Here is a 20,761-nt window from a genome sequence, read left to right as displayed (position 1 = left end):
ATCAATGCGCACGAGCGGACGACCCCACCTGTCATCCGCACATCGGAAGGTCGCCGTCCTTCTTTAAGTGGGAAGCATGGACCGGTCGTCGTCCACACTGGCCCACGTCATCCCGCGGCCTCCTCGAAACCCGACAGCCCCGAACCCTAGCCCTCCATTGTCCTCGAGCTCGCCGGCCGGCCACCTCGCCATGGGCTTCTGGAACCGCAAGTGGAAGCACGACCGTGAGGTCGGCTCCTCCTCGGGGCGCCGCCGCGGCTCCGTGAAGAAGGAGGAGCCCGCGTCTCCGCCGCGCTCCTCCCGTCGAGCCCCAGCGCTGGCCCCCTTCACCATCAACCCTAGGCCCGCCGGCGAGTGCGACCGGCAGTACCTCGCGGTGGACGTGTGCCGGAGGTACTGGGAGATGAGGACGCCGGTCCCGTGGAGCGACGTCCACCTCCCCAACGGCTGGCACCTCAGCGCCGACCGGGTCCCGATCCCGCCTGTGCCGGCAAGCGGCCGCGCGCGCTGCGACGAGATCGAGCGCCGCCGCCGCCTCCTCCTCGACGACCTGTACCACGACGCCAGGTACGCCCCGGATCCCTCCCTCTGGGACACGTGGCTCCGGAACGAGCACGACACGCGTCGCGCTTCATACTTCGCCAGCACGGTGTCGGGGCCGCGGCGACCACGTCGAGAGGTGCGCGGGCGTACGCGCGTGCGCGGCCTCACACCCACGTCGTCGCTTTCCCTGTCTCCGTCACCACCTCCACCTCCTCACATGACAGCGGAGGAGGAGGCCTGGCTCGTGCAGCGTGTCATGGACGACTCCATGTACACCCACGACGAGCGCCAATGGGACGGCTTGGAGGAGACGATGGCACTATCTGCCGCCGGCGACGTCGCCTTCCCCGAGCTGCAAATGGTGGAGGAGAGGAGGGAGGAGGCGATGGAGGAGGAGCCAGTGGCCGCGTTCCATCTGGGCTTGCTGGGCCAGGGGTGGGGCTGGTCGTGCACTGCTCCAGAGATGGCCGCCGCCCTGGGCGTCAATTGGTGTGCCACTCCGCCGCGGTCACCGGAGCGGGAGGCGTCGCCACGGGAGGAGGCCGTGCAGGCACCTCCCGCCGTCCAGCCCACCCCCGTCTACCACGCACCGTCGGCCCATCTCTGGACGCCGCCGGCCTACGTGGACCTCGTCAGCGACGACGCCGACGCCGACGGCCACTGAAGACGGCGACGGCATCGACGGGCACGGGCACGAGCGCGCTGGCGGCGGCTGTTTTTTTTCTTTTTTATATTTAATTATGTCAAGTTGGACGTGAAACTGGGCCGTTTTGTGGCCATGGACCCTAACTTAAGTTTTAAGTTTTTTAAACTGCGTTGATTTACCTTTTAAAGTCATTTTGTTTAAGTTTTTATGTTTTTTTAAACACGTCCAACACAGACAAGTTTTGGGGTGCGGTCGCGTGGTGGGCCCACGCACGACCCAACGGACAGAGGCGGACACGGGCGAACCCATCGGCGCCCCAAAAGGACAAAATCCGGCCAAAACGAACGTCCGTTTAGGGTCGCGCGGTGGAGTTGGCCTTATGTTCGCATGGGCCCCATCGCGCGTGGGTCAGCAGGGGACACAAGCAGCAGCCTCGCATGGACGCGTGATCGACTTTAATCGCGTGGTTAGCATGCGTCCGGCGCAAATGTTGAGCCGGTCCGCCGGCTACAAATGTTACCCAAATTTATAATGTTTTGGGTAAGGCTATATCTTGTCTTGAGCAAGCAAAAAAAAATTGAACCATGTAAGAGAGCTGCATGTTCTTTTATTTTGAATATAATTCTACTGTAAAAAGGTTTGTCCGCCTCTGGTGAGGGTAGGGGCGGTGATAAAGGTGCGCCTTCATCTTGCTCCAAAATGGTTGTAATCGTCTTTACATGCTCTATGGACTTTGGTGCAATTTCTGTTACTTCCTATATTTTTTGTACTAACATGATGTTTCATGAATAGACGAAAGGGTGTCGCTTTTCATGTTTACACATCACCCCAACCTCTTTCACATTTGTTAAAACATGGTAGCCTACTTTTTAGAGTGCAATCCAGTTCGACCTCCTGGTCGGTGGTGAACAACGAGGTGGAGCCCTTGATGCATGACATGTAGCAACCGTTGGTGTGGGGAGGAAACCACACTGGAGCGGTCAGGATCAAGGTTGATGTGATTAGGCGCCGGGGTTAAGCGGTTCATCGGAGCCAAGGGAGCTTAGGACGAACGCTTGATCCAGTGCAGGCAGTGGCCGAATAGGATGTGCCGAGGTGGTGACATCGACGAAGGCGAGGATGGTATAGGAGATGATACTTAAAGGCGGGAGGTAAAAAGAAGCGAGGGAGATAAAAGAGAAAATGATAAACAAAAGTGAGCAAAGGAAGAAGAGAAAGATGGGCCATTCGATCAGTTTACAAAATCCCCTTGCAAAAAAAAAGGTCAGCTTGCAAAATCGATCTTTAGTTTAACATCACCGCAAACATAATTTCGCACATAATGTTTCAGAAGGCAGTGTGCCGCCACGCGTGGCATGGCTAGTACATTCTTATGTCTAAAATATAAATTTGATATGTGGTTCCGAGGTGTGTTCTGGACGTGTTTAGGGCACATCTAGATGTGCCCTAATTATTGCACATCTAAGTGAATCAATCAAATTAAAAAGAAAAATGGAAAAGATAAAAAAAATGATTGCATGAATCGTAGTATAAAATCAATGACATATGACTTAGATTTGCAATATTTAGAGCACATCTAGATGAGCTTTAGCAAAATTGTTCCCTTTAATAGAGTTGTATATTTGGCCACACATATGCGTATATCAGCATACTTGGCTACATACATGTATTGATCAGTTCATATCCCGACACATCTTTATCGACGGCACTATGTTCTAGCTAGCTAAGATATGTAGTTTCCTTTTCTTTCTTTTTTTCAGAACGCAACTATTGTTCTAGGAAGATATGTCAAGAGGGGTCAATGGCAACGATTGCGGCTATCGGGCTTTGATCCTTAGGGGCATCCGCACGAAGACTTTCCGATTATCATCGATAAGGTCAAGCCGGCTTCAATAGTGGAGCGGCGACAACGGTGCGTCGGTGGCTCATACTGATGGAGGTAGTGGTCGTTTGGTGGTGTAGGGTTCTCAATGAAATTTTGATTATGTTTGGGGTGCTTTGTACTCTTATGAACTTTTATAATAGATCTGGATCCTTTTGCGCAAAAACGTAATCAGGTTCCATGTCTGGTCGGCCACATTTGTATATGAAATGTATCCTTCTCAATATAAATTGTGAAAACTGGTATATAGACACGGTTAGTTGACTACTAATCTTGTGTTAAAATCTAACCACAAATTTTGAATCCAATGATTAGATTATTTGGATGATGTGGCTTAATGTGGTACCTCTTTGGTACCGTATTCGCTTTCTGTATATTTTAGATCCAACAATTAAGATAATTTGAATGTTGTGGCTTAAGTGGTACCTCTATCAGACCCTGTATTTTTCTTTTACAATATATTTAGATTTGTATTATACAAAATAGATATGTCTTATGGGTAATCCGTTTCCACACCCTGTCGACCACATTCGTATATGAATATAACCTTCTCAATACAAATGGTGAACATGTTTGCACCGATACGGTTAGATGACTAATAAACTTGCATTGAAATCTAACCACAGATTTTAGATCCAATGGTTAACTTAATTTGGATGATGTGGCTTAACTTGGTACCTCAATGATACTTTGTATTTTGCTTTTAGTATATACAGTAGATCAATATAAATCATGAACGTGATTACATTGACATGGTTAGATGACTAATAGTTCTGCATGAAAGTCTAGCCACAAATTTAAGATTCAACGATTAGGTTAATTGGGGTGGTGTGACTTAATGTGATACCTCTATGAGACCCTGTAGTTTGCTTTTAGTATATAATGATAAATAAATAGATAGATAGATCAAATAGATAAAGGATAGAATAACGGAAAAGTTAACGCCCACACGTGTGGGGTGTAGCATCCCGCCCACACGTGTCATCTGTCGTTGGATCATTTTGCACGATTCTTGAAGCACTTTACGTTCCACGTCATCCCACAGCCTTGTCCGGGCCTGGACAAACTGTGCCGCACGTCCGGACCTGGACAAACTATGCCGCACGTCCTCACTCCCGTTCTTCTTTCCCCACTCCGCCTCACCTTCTTCCCCACCTACCCGCACACCACACACAATATGGCCCAGGCGGCGGTGGACGGCAGGCCCGAGCGAAGGCGGGGCGGTGGCCCCTGGCGGTGGCGGGCGGAGGCCCCGAGCGGAGGCGGGCGGAGGCCCCTGGCGGTGGCGGGCGTGGGCCCCGAGCAGAGGCGGACGGAGGCCTTGGGCGACGGCGACCGGAGGTCCCGAGTGGTGGCGGGCGGAGGCCCTAAGCGGTGGCGAATAGGAGGTGGATCCGGCCGACGGCGATGGAAGGCGCAGCGGAGGAGGAAGGGCGCGCTCGCTGCGCGATGGAGGAGCCGCAGCGGGATTGGGCTGCGGCTAGGAGGAGCCACGATGGAGGAGCCGTGGCGGGGAGGAACCGCTGCAGGGAGAGGAATGGCAGCGACGGCGACGGTGAAGAGGAGCTGCCGCAGGGGAGTGCACGTGCGCAGCGGGGGAGGAGCTGCCGCAGGGGAGTGCCCGTGCGCAACGGGGAAGGAGCTGCAGGGAGAGGAATGGCGGCAGCGGCGACGGTGAAGAGGAGTTGCCGCGGGATCCACGCTGGAGGAGCCTCGCATCCGTCGATTCCCTTCCTCCGCGTGCATTCTACGGTGACGTTCGTCCTCACCTTGGATCCTGTCACCGGCGTCACATCTGGCCACCCCATGGAGGAGGTCGTGGCCATGCCCGTTCTTGCCGGTGAGCCACTGGTCCATTGGCTCGAATAGCAGAATTCGTGTATATGACTAGTCCACATGATGGCAATTTTTTTATATGATCTTATGGCAATTCACATGAGCTGAAATAGATTATACTGAATGTTTTTGCCATGGCAAATTTGTTTTTCTCATCAATCCAATGTTCAAACTAACATAACCATGGCAATTTTTCTGTAGCATCAGATAGTAAATTCATACATTGTTGAATAGATGCTACAGAATGTGTTTTGCCATGGCAAATTCCATGTATCATGTACAAATTTTTCCCACAATTTGTTTGGTCACATGGAAAATGTAGGATTGCTCTTTTTTTGAACACATGACTTTTTTTGTAAAACATGGCAAATTCTGAAATTTTATACAACATGTCAAGAATACTTCAAATAACATGTCAAACTGAATGTTGGATCAATTGGTGCCATGGCAGTTTTCGTTATGAGTAGTTCTGATGGGGCAGAATTGCTATGAGTTGTTGCCATGACAAATTTCTGGAGTAATTGCCATGGCAAAATTATATAGTAGTTGCCATGGCCGAATTTGCTACGAATAATTGCCATGGGACAGAGTTGCTATGAGCTTCTGCCATGTCAAAATTCTGGAGTATTTTCCATGGCAAAAATATGTGTTTTTGTGTGATGTTCCATTTTCATACTGATGTTAATGTGTCTACAATTCCACTTCTTATCAATTTGCCATGCTTCTAAATAAATACATGGCAACTATCCTACTGTTTGGCGCTAAAAATTGCCATGTGTTCTGATATGCCATATGCCATATGCTACGGCAGTCAATGCATTTACATTTGCCCTTTCATCATTTTGCCATTCTACTGAATAAATAGATGGCAACTTGCCCTATGTGTGGAACTGTAAAAACTTGTGTTGTTTGCCATGTTTTTCAAACCACAACACATCCTTTTTTTTTTCAAATTTCTGAGTAAATACATGGCAAATCACTCTCTATAAAAGCCTGAAATTTGCCATTTTTCATGTTTGTTATGCCTGTTAACAGGTACCAAGCAATTGGTATGCTATTGTACTAAATGCTTGGCAACTTCATCAGATCCATAACCCATCAATTGCCATGGCTGAACTGTTTCTTTTTGCCATGTTTGCCATCTTCATGCCAACCACAACCCATCATTCTGTAATGGCACTAAACATAGACATGGCAACTCCCCCATGTTCAATCAGTCTAGTTTTGCCCTGTTCGTTTCATGGTAGATGCCAACTCACCCATATGTATGTACATTTTCCTACTTAACAATTTGGCATGCTACACACTAACTACATGGCAATTTCAATGTTACTATCATGACAAATTTAACTCATATAACATGGCAAATCTATCTTTTTTTCATGTACCACGACATTATTACTCCATGTGCCTGAAGGAAATATGCCCTAGAGGCAATAATAAAGTTATTATTTATTTCCTTATATCATGATAAATGTTTATTATTTATGCTAGAATTGTATTAACCGGAAACATAATACATGTGTGAATACATAGACAAACAGAGTGTCACTAGTATGCCTCTACTTGACTAGCTCGTTAATCAAAGATGGTTATGTTTCCTAACCATGAACAAAGAGTTGTTACTTGAGTAATTGGATCACATCATTAGGTGAATGATCTGATTGACATGACCATTCCATTAGCTTAGCACCCGATCGTTTAGTATGTTGCTATTGCTTTCTTCATGACTTATACATGTTCCTATGACTATGAGATTATGCAACTCCCGTTTGCCGGAGGAACACTTTGTGTGCTACCAAACATCACAACGTAAATGGGTGATTATAAAGGTGCTCTACAGGTGTCTCCAAAGGTACATGTTGGGTTGGCGTATTTCGAGATTAGGATTTGTCACTCCGAATGTCAAAGAGGTATCTCTGGGCCCTCTCGGTAATGCACATCACATAAGCCTTGCAAGCATTACAACTAATGAGTTAGTTACAAGATTATGTATTACGAAATGAGTAAAGAGACTTGCCGGTAACGAGATTGAACTAGGTATTGAGATACCGACGATCGAATCTCGGGCAAGTAACATACCGATGACAAAGGGAACAACGTATGTTGTTATGCGGTCTGACCGATAAAGATCTTCGTAAAATATGTGGGAGCCAATATGAGCATCCAGATTCCGCTATTGGTTATTGACCGGAGACGTGTCTCGGTCATGTCTACATTGTTCTCGAACCCGTAGGGTCCGCACGCTTAAGGTTTCGATGACAGCTATATTATGAGTTTATGAGTTTTGATGTACCGAAGTTAGTTCGGAGTCCCGGATATGATCACGGACATAACGAGGAGTCTCGAAATGGTCGAGACATAAAGATTGATATATTGGACGGCTATATTCGGACACCGGAAGTGTTCCGAGGAAGTTTCGGATAAAACCGGAGCACCGGGGGGTTACCGGAACCCCCCGGGGGGTTAATTGGCCTCATGGGCCTAAAGTGGAGAAGAGGAGGGGCTGCCAGGGCAGGCCGCGCGCCCCTCTCCCCCTAGTCCGAATTGGATAAGGAGGAAGGGGCGGCGCCCCCCTTTCCTTCCTCTCCTCTCTCCCTTCCTTCCCCCTCTCCTACTTGGACAAGGAAAGGGAGGGGAGTCCTACTCCCGGTAGGAGTAGGACTCCTCCTGCGCGCCTCCTACTAGGGCTGGCCGCACCCCCCCTTGGATCCTTTATATACGGAGGCAAGGGGCACCCCTAGGGACACAAGTTGATCCACGTGATCATATTCTTAGCCGTGTGCGGTGCCCCCTTCCACCATAATCCTCGATAATATTGTAGCGGTGCTTAGGCGAAGCCCTGCGACGGTAGAACATCAAGATCGTCACCACGCCGTCATGCTGACGGAACTCTTCCCCGACACTTTGCTGGATCGGAGTCCAGGGATTGTCATCGAGCTGAACGTGTGCTAAAACTCGGAGGTGCCGTAGTTTCGGTGCTTGATCGGTCGGGCCATGAAGACGTACGACTACATCAACCGCGTTGTGCTAACGCTTCCGCTGTCGGTCTACAAGGGTACGTAGATCACACTCTCCCCTCTCGTTGCTATGCATCACCATGATCTTGCGTGTGCGTAGGAAATTTTTTGAAATTACTACGTTCCCCAACAGTGGCATCCGAGCCTAGGTTTTATATGTTGATGTTATATGCACGAGTAGAACACAAGTGAGTTGTGGGCGATATAAGTCATACTGCTTACCAGCATGTCATACTTTGGTTCGGCGGTATTGTTGGACGAAGCGGCCCGGACCGACATTACCCGTACGCTTACGCGAGACCGGTTCTCCCGACGTGCTTTGCACATAGGTGGCTTGCGGGTGACAGTTTCTCCAACTTTAGTTGAACCGAGTGTGGCTACGCCCGGTCCTTGCGAAGGTTAAAACAGCACTAACTTGACAAACTATCGTTGTGGTTTTGATGCGTCCGTAGCAGCCACGTAAAATTTGCAACAACAAAGTGGAGGACGTCTAACTTGTTTTTGCAGGGCATGTTGTGATGTGATATGGTCAAGACATGATGCTAAATTTTATTGTATGAGATGATCATGTTTTGTAACCGAGTTATCGGCAACTGGCAGGAGCCGTATGGTTGTCGCTTTATTGTATGCAATGCAATCGAGCTGTAATGCTTTACTTTATCACTAAGCGGTAGCGATAGTCGTGGAAGCATAAGATTGGCGAGACGACAACGATGCTACGATGGAGATCAAGGTGTCGCGCTGGTGACGATGGTGATCACGACGGTGCTTCGAAGATGGAGATCACAAGCACAAGATGATGATGGCCATATCATATCACTTATATTGATTGCATGTGATGTTTATCTTTTATGCATCTTATCTTGCTTTGATTGACGGTAGCACTATAAGATGATCTCTCACTAATTATCAAGAAGTGTTCTCCCTGAATATGCACCGTTGCGAAAGTTCTTCGTGCTGAGACACCACGTGATGATCGGGTGTGATAGGCTCTACGTTCAAATACAACGGGTGCAAAACAGTTGCGCATGCGGAATACTCAGGTTATACTTGACGAGCCAAGCCTATACAGATATGGCCTCGGAACACGGAGACCGAAAGGTCGAACGTGAATCATATAGTAGATATGATCAACATAGTGATGTTCACCAATGAAACTACTCCATCTCACGTGATGATCGGACATGGTTTAGTTGATTTGGATCACGTAATCACTTAGAGGATTAGAGGAATATCTATCTAAGTGGGAGTTCTTTAAGTAAATTAATTGAACCTAAATTTATCATGAAACTTAGTACCTGATAGTATCTTGCTTGTTTATGCTTGATTGTAGATAGATGGCTCGTGCTGTTGTTCCATTGAATTTTAATGCGTTCCTTGAGAAAGCAAAGTTGAAAGATGATGGTAGCAATTACACGGACTGGATCCGTAACTTGAGGATTATCCTCATTGCTGCACAGAAGAATTACGTCCTGGAAGCACCGCTGGGTTCCAGGCCTGCTGCCAGAGCAACACCAGATGTTATGAACGTCTGGCAGAGCAAAGTTGATGACTACTCGATAGTTCAGTGTGCCATGCTTTACGGCTTAGAATCGGGACTTCAACGATGTTTTGAAACGTCATGGGGCATATGAGATGTTCCAGGAGTTGAAGTTAATATTTCAAGAAAATGCCCGGATTGAGAGATATGACGTCTCCAATAAGTTCTATAGCTGCAAGATGGAGGAGAACAGTTCTGTCAGTGAGCATATACTCAAAATGTCTGGGTATAATAATCACTTGATTCAATTGGGAGTTAATCTTCCAGATGATTGCGTCATTGACAGAATTCTCCAATCACTGCCACCAAGCTACAAGAGCTTCGTGATGAACTATAATATGCAAGGGATGAATAAGACTATTCCCGAGCTCTTCACAATGCTGAAAGCTGCGGAGGTAGAAATCAAGAAGGAGCATCAAGTGTTGATGGTCAACAAGACCACTAGTTTCAATAAAAAGGGCAAAGGGAAGAAGAAGGGGAACTTCAAAAAGAACAGCAAACAAGTTGCTACTCAAGAGAAGAAACCCAAACCTGGACCTAAGCCTGAAACTGAGTGCTTCTACTGCAAGCAGACTGGTCACTGGATGCGGAACTGCCCCAAGTATTTGGCGGATAAGAAGGATGGCAAGGTGAACAAAGGTATATGTGATATACATGTTATTGATGTGTACCTTACTAATGCTCGCAGTAGCACCTGGGTGTTTGATACTGGTTCTGTTGCTAATATTTGCAACTCGAAACAGGGACTACGGATTAAGCGAAGATTGGCTAAGGACGAGGTGACGATGCGCGTGGGAAACGGTTCCAAAGTCGATGTGATCGCAGTCGGCACGCTACCTCTACATCTACCTTCGGGATTAATATTAGACCTAAATAATTGTTATTTGGTGCCAGCGTTAAGCATGAACATTATATCTGGATCTTGTTTGATGCGAGACGGTTATTCATTTAAATCTGAGAATAATGGTTGTTCTATTTATATGAGTAATATCTTTTATGGTCATGCACCCTTAAAGAATGGTCTATTCTTATTGAATCTCGATAGTAGTGACACACATATTCATAGTGTTGAAGCCAAAAGATGCAGAGTTGATAATGATAGTGCAACTTATTTGTGGCACTGCCGTTTAGGTCATATCGGTATAAAGCACATGAAGAAACTCCATACTGATGGGCTTTTGGAACCACTTGATTATGAATCACTTGGTACTTGCGAACCGTGCTTTATGGGTAAGATGACAAAAACACCATTCTCCGGTACTATGGAGAGAGCAACAGATTTATTGGAAATCATACATACAGATGTATGTGGTCCGATGAATATTGAGGCTCGTGGCGGATATCGTTATTTTCTCACCTTCACAGATGACTTAAGCAGATATGGGTATATCTACTTAATGAAACATAAGTCTGAAACGTTTGAAAAGTTCAAAGAATTTCAGAGTGAAGTTGAAAATCATCGTAATAAGAAAATAAGATTCCTACGATCTGATCGTGGAGGAGAATATTTGAGTTATGAGTTTGGTGTACATTTGAAAAATTGTGGAATAGTTTCACAACTCACGCCACCCGGAACACCACAGCGTAATGGTGTGTCCGAACGTCGTAATCGTACTTTACTAGATATGGTGCGATCGATGATGTCTCTTACTGATTTACCGCTATCGTTTTGGGGATACGCTCTAGAGACGGCCGCATTCACGTTAAATAGGGCACCATCAAAATCCGTTGAGACGACGCCTTATGAACTGTGGTTTGGCAAGAAACCAAAGTTGTCGTTTCTGAAAGTTTGGGGCTGCGATGCTTATGTGAAAAAGCTTCAACCTGATAAGCTCGAACCCAAATCAGAGAAATGTGTCTTCATAGGATATCCAAAGGAAACTATTGGATACACCTTCTATCACAGATCCGAAGGCAAGACTTTTGTTGCAAAAGTCAGAAACTTTCTAGAGAAGGAGTTTCTCTCGAAAGAAGTGAGTGGGAGGAAAGTAGAACTTGACGAGGTAACTATACCTACTCCCTTATTGGAAAGTAGTACATCACAGAAACCTGTTTCTGTGACACCTACACCAGTTAGTGAGGAAGCTAATGATGATGATCATGAAACTTCAGAAGAAGATACTACTGAACCTCGTAGATCAACCAGAGTGAGATCCGCGCCACAGTGGTACGGTAATCGGGTTCTGGAAGTCATGCTACTAGATCATGATGAACCTATGAACTATGAAGAAGCGATGGTGAGCCCAGATTCCGCAAAGTGGCTTGAAGCCATGAAATCTGAGATGGGATCCATGTATGAGAACAAAGTATGGACTTTGGTTGACTTGCCCAATGATCGGCAAGCAATTGAGAATAAATGGATCTTCAAGAAGAAGACTGACGCTAACGGTAATATTACTGTCTACAAAGCTCGACTTGTCGCAAAAGGTTTTCGGCAAGTTCAAGGGATTGACTACGATGAGACCTTCTCACCCGTAGCGATGCTTAAGTCTGTCCGAATCATGTTAGCAATTGCCGCATTTTATGATTATGAAATTTGGCAGATGGATATCAAAATTGCATTCCTGAATGGATTTCTGAAAGAAGAGTTGTATATGATGCAACCAGAAGGTTTTGTCGATCCAAAGGGAGCTAACAAAGTGTGCAAGCTCCAGCGATCCATTTATGGACTGGTGCAAGCCTCTCGGAGTTGGAATAAACGCTTTGATAGTGTGATCAAAGCATTTGGTTTTATACAGACTTTTGGAGAAGCCTGTATTTACAAGAAAGTGAGTGGGAGCTCTGTAGCATTTCTGATATTATATGTGGATGACATATTACTAATTGGAAATGATATAGAATTTCTGGATAGCATAAAGGGATACTTGAATAAGAGTTTTTCAATGAAAGACCTCGGTGAAGCTGCTTACATATTAGGCATAAAGATCTATAGAGATAGATCAAGACACTTAATTGGACTTTCACAAAGCACATACCTTGACAAGATTTTGAAGAAGTTCAAAATGGATCAAGCAAAGAAAGGGTTCTTGCCTGTGTTACAAGGTGTGAAGTTGAGTCAGACTCAATGCCCGACCACTGCAAAAGATAGAGAGAAAATGAAAGATGTTCCCTATGCTTCAGCCATAGGCTCTATCATGTATGCAATGCTGTGTACCAGACCTGATGTGTGCCTTGCTATAAGTTTAGCAGGGAGGTACCAAAGTAATCCAGGAGTGGATCACTGGACAACGGTCAAGAACATCCTGAAATACCTAAAAAGGACTAAGGATATGTTTCTCGTATATGGAGATGACAAAGAGCTCACCGTAAAAGGTTACGTTGATGCAAGCTTTGACACTGATCCGGACGATTCTAAATCGCAAACCGGATATGTGTTTACATTAAACGGTGGAGCTGTTAGTTGGTGCAGTTCTAAACAAAGCGTCGTGGCGGGATCTACATGTGAAGCGGAATACATAGCTGCTTCGTAAGCAGCAAATGAAGGAGTCTGGATGAAGAAGTTCATATCCGATCTAGGTGTCATACCTAGTGCATCGGGTCCAATGAAAATCTTTTGTGACAATACTGGTGCAATTGCCTTGGCAAAGGAATCCAGATTTCACAAAAGAACCAAGCACATCAAGAGACGCTTCAATTCCATCCGGGATCTAGTCCAGGTGGGAGACATAGAGATTTGCAAGATACATAAGGATCTGAATGTTGCAGACCCGTTGACTAAGCCTCTTCCACGAGCAAAACATGATCAGCACCAAGGCTCCATGGGTGTTAGAATCATTATTGTGTAATCTAGATTATTGACTCTAGTGCAAGTGGGAGACTGAAGGAAATATGCCCTAGAGGCAATAATAAAGTTAATATTTATTTCCTTATATCATGATAAATGTTTATTATTCATGCTAGAATTGTATTAACCGGAAACATAATACATGTGTGAATACATAGACAAACAGAGTGTCACTAGTATGCCTCTACTTGACTAGCTCGTTAATCAAAGATGGTTATGTTTCCTAACCATGAACAAAGAGTTGTTATTTGATTAACGGGATCACATCATTAGGTGAATATCTGATTGACATGACCCATTCCATTAGCTTAGCACCCGATCGTTTAGTATGTTGCTATTGCTTTCTTCATGACTTATACATGTTCCTATGACTATGAGATTATGCAACTCCCGTTTGCCGGAGGAACACTTTGTGTGCTACCAAATGTCACAACGTAAATGGGTGATTATAAAGGTGCTCTACAGGTGTCTCCAAAGGTACATGTTGGGTTGGAGTATTTCGAGATTAGGATTTGTCACTCCGAATGTTGAAGAGGTATCTCTGGGCCCTCTCGGTAATGCACATCACATAAGCCTTGCAAGCATTACAACTAATGAGTTAGTTGCAAGATGATGTATTACGAAACGAGTAAAGAGACTTGCCGGTAACGAGATTGAACTAGGTATTGAGATACCGACGATCGAATCTCGGGCAAGTAACATACCGATGACAAAGGGAACAACGTATGTTGTTATGCGGTCTGACCGATAAAGATCTTCGTAGAATATGTGGGAGCCAATATGAGCATCCAGGTTCCGCTATTGGTTATTGACCGGAGACGTGTCTCGGTCATGTCTACATTGTTCTCGAACCCGTAGGGTCCGCACGCTTAAGGTTTCGATGACAGTTATATTATGAGTTTATGAGTTTTGATGTACCGAAGTTAGTTCGGAGTCCCGGATATGATCACAGACATAACGAGGAGTCTCAAAATGGTCGAGACATAAAGATTGATATATTGGACGGCTATATTCGACACCGAAAGTGTTCCGGGGAAGTTTCGGATAAAATCGGAGCACCGGGGGGTTACCGGAACCCCCCGGGGGGGTTAATGGGCCTCATGGGCCTAAAGTGGAGAAGAGGAGGGGCTGCCAGGGCAGGCCGCGCGCCCCCTCTCCCCCTAGTCCGAATTGGACAAGGAGGGAGGGGCGGCGCCCCCCTTTCCTTCCTCTCCTCTCTCCCTTCCTTCCACCTCTCCTACTTGGACAAGGAAAGGGAGGGGAGTCCTACTCCCGGTAGGAGTAGGACTCCTCCTGCGCGCCTCCTACTAGGGCCGGCCGCACCCCCCTTGGATCCTTTATATACGGAGGCAAGGGGCACCCCTAGGGACACAAGTTGATCCACGTGATCATATTCTTAGCCGTGTGCGGTGCCCCCTTCCACCATAATCCTCGATAATATTGTAGCGGTGCTTAGGCGAAGCCCTGCAACGGTAGAACATCAAGATCGTCACCACGCCGTCGTGCTGACGGAACTCTTCCCCGACACTTTGCTGGATCGGAGTCCGGGGATCGTCATCGAGCTGAACGTGTGCTAAAACTCGGAGGTGCCGTAGTTTCGGTGCTTGATCGGTCGGGCCGTGAAGACGTACGACTACATCAACCGCGTTGTGCTAGCGCTTCCGCTGTCGGTCTACAAGGGTACGTAGATCACACTCTCCCCTCTCGTTGCTATGCATCACCATGATCTTGTGTGTGCGTAGGATTTTTTTTGAAATTACTACGTTCCCCAACAGTGCCATGGCATTTTGACTTTGCACTTGCCATGGAAATTTGTTTTTGATCATTTTGTTTGTGTTATTTTCACATACACGACAATTTTATTACGCAAAAGATGGCATTTTCGTTGAAACTAACATCGCAAAATGAAACATGCATTTGCCATGGAAACATTTGATCAATTTTTTTATTACTTCACATTCTTGGCAATTTTCATGTAAACTTTGATTAAAAAAACACAGGAATTTTTGATACAATTCTGCCATGGAAGTTTCTCGTTCATACTTGATTCCAACTTTTTGTGTTTTTTTTACACGGGCTACATTCATCATACGAAACACGGCAATTCTTGATACGAATCTGCCATGGCAATTTTTCTTGTTCATACTTGATTTTGAACTTTGTAAACGGGGCCACAACAATTCTTCTTATTTTTTTTACAACATGGCAATTTCTTTTTGAATGGGACCATGGCAATTTTTTAGTTCATGCATCATGGGAATTATAGTATGGATCATGGAATTTTTTAGTCTATGCCTCATACAAATTTTCTATTTTTGAAAGGGGCCATGGCAAATCTTCTTTCATGCCAGTTCGTGGAGCAGGGCAATTTTTCGTCCTTCTTTGCAACATGGCAAATTTTCTTTTTGAATGGGAGCATGGCAAACTTAGTGTATGTATCATGGAAAATGTAGTTTACGGGGCATGGCAAATTTTCTTTCTTTTTTGCAACATGGCAAATTTTCCTTTTTCAATGGGACCATGGCAATCTCAGTGCATCTTTCATGGCAACGGTAGTTCATGTAGCATGGTAATTTTTCTTCCTTCTTTTACAACCTTGCAAATTTTGTTTTCGAACAGGACCATGGCAAACTTAGTGTGTGTATCATGGCAAATGCAATTTTCGGAGCATGGCAATTTCCAATTTTAAGGACCATGGTAAATTTTCTTTCCTTTTTTTGCAACATGGCAAATTTTCTTCTTTGAAGGGACCATGGAAAATTTAATGGGACCATGGCAACATTAGATTTACTCATGTTTCAAAAATAGATACCATTTGCAATTTTATTTGCACCATGGCAAATTAAGTTCAAGCATGTCAAATGTAGTTTAAGGATCATGGCAATATTCTTTTCCTTTAGCAACACGGCATAAGCTACTTTTCATTTGACCATGGCAATGTAGCTCCTCCCCTAGCCTAGACGTCGACTAAGATGCCGACCAGGAGTCGTCCTCCATGATGACGACCATGAGTTTTTTGTTTTTTTGAAAACATGGCATTTGTTTGAATTTTTATGTGACACTACTAGGGAAAAGGCTAGCTCCACCAGATTGGGCCTCGTTGTCTCCGTCGTGGGGGTGGGCCGGCGGGCGGAGGTCACCCCCTCTATCTCCGGGCTGGCTCTCTCCGGGCGCGGCGGCCTCAAGACGGCGGGGTGCTTCCAGATGCGGCGGGTGCCCATGGGCCCGGCCATGGGCGCGCAGGTGTCCGCCGCGAGTTTTCTACGGCGAGCTCCACCATTGCATGTATGGGCCAGCATATACAGTATGTTTGCCATCTGTCCTATGGCTTTTCTAGTATGCCTCTACCATTTCTGCCATCTTAATTTTTGAAGAGGCAAGTTAGTTCAGGTGGCACATTTACCCTCATCCAGATGGTATAATTGCCATGGCAAATTTACCTTTGAGCTAACTAGATTGTTTGTCATGTGAAAAAAAAATACAAATTTGCCATGGCTAACTAGAGTGTTGGTCATGGAAAAAAATACAGATTTTGCCATGACATAAATTTAGAACAATTTGCCATGACATGAATTTACAACAATTTGCCATGGAAAAATGTTTAACAAATTTGCCACGGATAAAATAGCACAAAGAAATGATGGAGAATATTGCCATGGCAAATACACATTCAAATTTACCGTGTTATTTTTACCAAAATGTCAATCTTTTTCGTTTTTAGTTGCCATGGCAACTCAACTTTTTAGATTTTCCATGATGTGTTGCCACAGAACTAACAAAAGGGTTGTGTTGCCATGTAAATATATGTTGTGTTGCCATGTTTTTCTTTGCAACATGGCAATTTGAGTTCTATGAGAGCATGGCAAATGTAGTTTAATATGTTGCCCTGTTCATGGTGATTTTTTGTGTGTTGTTTCACATACACGGCAACTTAATACCAAAGAAGATGGCAAGTCTTGGTTAAACACCATGGCAAGTTTGAACATGCTTTTTGCCATCACAATTTTTGTATAATTTCACATTCATGGCAACTCTTTATACATAAGCATGGCAAATTTGATAAAAAAAACCCACAAAAAGTTGAATATGCATTTGCCATGGCATTCAAATATACATTTTTTCCATGGCAAATTTGACAATTTTTTGTGTTATTTCCGTTACATGGCAAATTAATGACACCAAATATGGCAAATTTTGGTAAAATGCCATGGCAAATTTGAACATTCCCTTGCCATGGCAACTATTCATCATTTTTGTAATATTTCACAATATTGCAAAATTATTTATATTAGCATTCCAAATTCGATAAAAAAAATCCATGGCATATTAGAATATGCATTGCCATGGCAATTCTGATCTTCTTTTCGTGTTGTTTCACATAGACGGCAATTTAATTACACAAAGATGGCAAGTTTTGACAAAATAGCATGGTTAGTTTTGAACATGCTTTTGCCATGTCAATTTATTATTATTATTATTTCACAATCATGGCAATTTTCAGCATGCTTTTGCCATGGCAACTATTGATCATTTTTGTATTTTTTTCACATTAATGGTAATTTTTTTTATATTAGCATGGCAAATTTGATTAAATATTCCATGGCAAATTAGAATACGCTTTTGCCATTACATTTTTGATCTTTGTTTTCGTGTTGTTTTATATACACGGCAAATTAATTAAACAAAGATGGCAAGTTTTGATAAAATACCATGGAACATGTTTTTGCCATGGCAATTTTTGATATCTTTTTTTATTATTTCACAATAATGGCAAAGAAATCATATATAAGCATGGCAATTTTGACAAAAAGTCCCACGACAAATTTGTATATGCATTTGCCATGGCAATTTTTAATCATTTTTGTGTTGTTTGATTGGCACGGAAAAACATAAACAAATTTTTTAATCCATTTTTTTCTGCCCCCGTGATACAGATGCAAATTGCCATGAACTTTTCCTTTTTACTTAATATAAAAAACATCTTTTTTGACCATGGCAAATTTTGCTTGTAGGCACGACTGACATTTTTTCGGTTTGAACCATTGGGATTTTTTAGTACTAGTTTGTTTGTCACTCTTATGTATTATGGCTAATCCATCTTTCCGTTTTCATAGGATGGTAAATCGGGGCTTTATTATCACAACAAAACTGTGTTTTTATTTGTTTATCATGCCATGAAAGTCTATGCATTTTTTAGTCTATGTATCATGATATATAGAACATTTTTTCAACAAAGTTGCCATGGCTCATGGCAAATATAGCCTATGCATCATGGAACTTATAGTGTATGGATGATGATCTATATAACATTTTAGTTCATGTCATTTTCCGAAACATGCATCATGGAACTTATAGTGTATGGGTGATGATCTGTAGAACATTTTAGTTCATGTCATTTTCTGTAACATATTCTTTATGCCCTGACAATTTAATATGTTTTGGTAAACCCTGCCATTTTTGTAAAAAATAACATGATGGCAAGTCGTAAATGTAGTGGCAACTTTTCTGGAAATTCACATAGTTTTTCCCACTTTTAAAGTTGTTGGATGGCATCGTAGGCTTTTTTTGTCAGAGAGAAAAACCTAGGCTTTTTTTCTTTACTAAGCTTGTAGGGACCAATATAGAAAAGGCCTGTAGGGCTGATAGGATGGACGTTCGGGTGGTGGCAGCGATGCGGGCGGGGAGAGCGATCGTCCCGAACGATTCGTTCGGTCCAGCTGCCTTCCTGCCACACGTGTGGGCAGTCCAATGTTCGCCCACACAACGTCGTGTGGGCTGCCTGCGGATATGCCACACAGAGTCGTGTGGTCGGGTGGGTGTTATGCCACACGTGTGGCAGTTATTCGGACCCTAGAATAAATAGACAGACAAACAAACAGATAGATAGGCAGATAGACACACAGATAGATAGATGCTACCCACACTATCCCACAAACATATATCTCGTAGCTATAGGATGAATGCTCGGGATACATGGTACAAAGTTTGACCATGCCAAACATCGTACATCTCTTTGTAGTCTGCAAGAAACAAGAACTGGGAGATATGTACATATATCCTAAAGAAATGATGTAGTACGTACGTAAGCCATAGATATCTTGTGAAATAAATTTGGCTATGACTAGGTGTGATTTGAAGAAAGCTAATGTTGTAGCCGTAAGGAAATTATTAGATAATCGAGGAGAGCTATGGTGGCATAAATCCAACGCATTGCTGCACCTCTGAACCTCTAGAATATACATGAATCACATCTTGGCTATATATATGTGGATATTGGAAGGTGGGACAAGCAACCAAACAAAGCATAGGCACGGCCATGGGAGCATGGTGGGCGATGAAGAAGAGCTTACTAGTGAAGCTGAGTGTGTATCTGCTGATCATCGCCATGGCTAACTGCGCTCGGGATAACCCCGACTCCGTTGCCAACCGCCCTCGTACGTGATATTTTTTTTTCATTCTTTCTCTCGTTGACCGTAATTCTTGGCTAATCGTGGCAACCGGTCATGGGGTGCAGCCGTATCCGTATACACCTGCGACGACATTAGCGAGACGTGACGCGGGGGGTTGTGCGCCAAGCATGGCACCTGTAACAAGCCATGCCGGGCGGAAGGGTACGACTCGGGCTTCTGTGCCGCCTTCCCCTTCCTGTTCTACTGCTGCTGCAAGAAGAACTGTCCCGAGGCTCTGCAGCCACGCAGGAGGAGCTTCGTGTGCGGATAGTAGTCTACATTATTAGCGTACATGCCATGTACTAGTAGTATGGATGCGTGCATGCGTGGTTGCTGAAATAAATAAATCTCATTTCAGACCGTGTGCGTGCCTGCCTATTGATGGCAAAAAGAACCGTTCTTGTAATTTGTTGGAACGAACTGCTAGCTATTTCTCAGTGACCAAGAATTGTCCACCAAATTGCATACACAAGGTCACATCATCGTAATCTAGTGGATAAGGTTAATCGATACTGCACCCCACTAATTCTAGCCGGCAGGAGGGCTCCCTTTTTAGGTGTTTTTATTAGTTATGTTAGAGTATCTATAACCGGACTTGATAAATTCGGCCTCTTAAACGCCCGCAGACGCGACCGGCGTTTTCGCGGGCACGGACCGGGCACGCCTCAAATTAGCGAGTTTGCATCCATCTCACTCATATTTCATCCCCTAAATTCATACAAAGCATGCAAAAGGAATCCTACATACTACATCGACGTACTACCCTAGCTACTCTTCGTCGTCGGAGATGTCCACGACGACGGTGCGGGGCGCCAGCTGGACGGGCGGGTAGGAGGGCTCCGGCTCATCCTCCTCCTACTCGACCTCATCCACGTAAGCGAACATCTTCGCCTCCTCCGTGGCGTCTTGCCTCCACAACCGACTCCGACCGGAGGGAATTAAGGATGGCCCGCTGCTCCACCTACAGATCCTCGTCGCCAGCGTCCCCCACGTCCTCCTCCTCGTCCTCCTCCTCCAACTCCTTCTCCGGATCAACTGCATCCAGAGGTAGCCCCGCGGCG

At 44.8% G+C, this 20,761-nt stretch overlaps 1 long non-coding RNA gene across 1 annotated transcript; it reads left to right on the top strand.

The window, feature by feature from the left end:
• The first annotated feature begins 19,498 nt into the window (after positions 1–19,498).
• Positions 19,499–20,060, top strand: LOC125549109 (uncharacterized). Its single transcript, XR_015599902.1, has 2 exons — positions 19,499–19,685; positions 19,766–20,060. It is a non-coding gene; the product is annotated as an uncharacterized LOC125549109 (long non-coding RNA).
• The last annotated feature ends 701 nt before the right edge of the window (positions 20,061–20,761 follow it).

The sequence above is a fragment of the Triticum urartu genome, chromosome 3A (genome assembly GCF_056163025.1).
Source record: "Triticum urartu cultivar PI428250 chromosome 3A, HENAU_Tu73, whole genome shotgun sequence".
Classification (NCBI taxonomy): Eukaryota; Viridiplantae; Streptophyta; class Magnoliopsida; order Poales; family Poaceae; genus Triticum; species Triticum urartu.
Note: the sequence above shows the minus strand (reverse complement) of the source record. Positions and strands in the feature narration are given on the sequence as shown.